This window comes from Perkinsus marinus (genome assembly GCF_000006405.1).
Source record: "Perkinsus marinus ATCC 50983 genomic scaffold scf_1104296971604, whole genome shotgun sequence".
Taxonomy (NCBI): Eukaryota; Perkinsozoa; order Perkinsida; family Perkinsidae; genus Perkinsus; species Perkinsus marinus.
Window position 1 is genome coordinate 1 of NW_003202065.1, and position 1096 is coordinate 1096.

General features: G+C 48.8%; 3 non-coding genes across 3 annotated transcripts; all 3 read left to right on the plus strand.

The window, feature by feature from the left end:
- The first annotated feature begins 36 nt into the window (after positions 1-36).
- Pmar_PMAR012321 lies at positions 37-109 on the plus strand. Its single transcript has one exon. It is a non-coding gene; the product is annotated as a tRNA-Met (tRNA).
- Positions 110-699: 590 nt separating this feature from the next.
- On the plus strand, positions 700-771 carry Pmar_PMAR012322. The gene has a single exon. It is a non-coding gene; the product is annotated as a tRNA-Gly (tRNA).
- An 87-nt stretch (positions 772-858) lies between these two features.
- Positions 859-931, plus strand: Pmar_PMAR012323. The gene has a single exon. It is a non-coding gene; the product is annotated as a tRNA-Met (tRNA).
- Positions 932-1096: the final 165 nt, after the last annotated feature.

Below are 1096 nucleotides of genomic sequence, written 5' to 3' on the forward strand. Positions count from 1 at the left end.
CAGCACGTCAGGGCGATACAGGAGTTTATACGCATGAGCAGCTCGGCGCAGTGGATAGCGTGTTGGGCTCATAACCCAAAGGTCCCTTGATCGAAACAAGGAGCTGCTATTCATCACAATACACTCGAGATGGTTATTAAACTGAGAGGTGCAGCTTATCGACTGCATAGATCAGTCTTACCGGAAAATTTCCACTAAACAGAGTCGGTGTTTTCGTACCATTCCGTGCGGTTGGCCCAACCGTGCCAGTCCAGAGGAAAAACAACGTTAATAAAGCGTTGTCCGTGCATAGAAAAGAGCTATCCACCTAGAGCAGAACTCCTTGCAGGAATGATGAATGACCGCCCGGTACCTGAGAACGCGTTGCGGAGATGAAACAACAGCCCAAATTCACGAGCCGCCGCATGCGGTTTCAAAATGTGCTTGCAAGCAGGAACTTCGATGTCACGAAAAAGTTGTGCAGCTTGTGCCGAGCTAGCTGTAGTATGCGATGAGAACCTTACCAGTTGGAGTTATCAACCGAGATAGAATGCGGCCTACCATGGGAGAGATATAGTAGCAGTTCGGGATCTCAGGTACGCGTTTAAGGCCTAATCAGACTCTTGGCCGCGGGATGGTTGACGACGGTACGTCCGAGAAGGGATTCAGATGTCCCTCTACAAGTATCACAGGAATACTCAATCACTACATAAGTGATATGTACCGCTAGTCTAATGGTTAGGATATCTGCCTTCCAAGCAGATGGTCCGGGTTCGATTCCCGGGCGGTGCAGTTCGTATCAACGAGAGAAGAGTCTCTATTCTATCGTGGAACAGTTATGCTCAGCACGTCAGGGCGATACAGGAGTTTGTACGCATGAGCAGCTTGGCGCAGTGGATAGCGTGTTGGGCTCATAACCCAAAGGTCCCTTGATCGAAACAAGGAGCTGCTATTCATCACAATACACTCGAGATGGTTATTAAACTGAGAGGTGCAGCTTATCGACTGCATAGATCAGTCTTACCGAAAAATTTCCACTAAACAGAGTCGGTGTTTTCGTACCATTCCGTGCGGTTGGCCCAACCGTGCCAGTCCAGGGGAAAAACAACGTTAATAA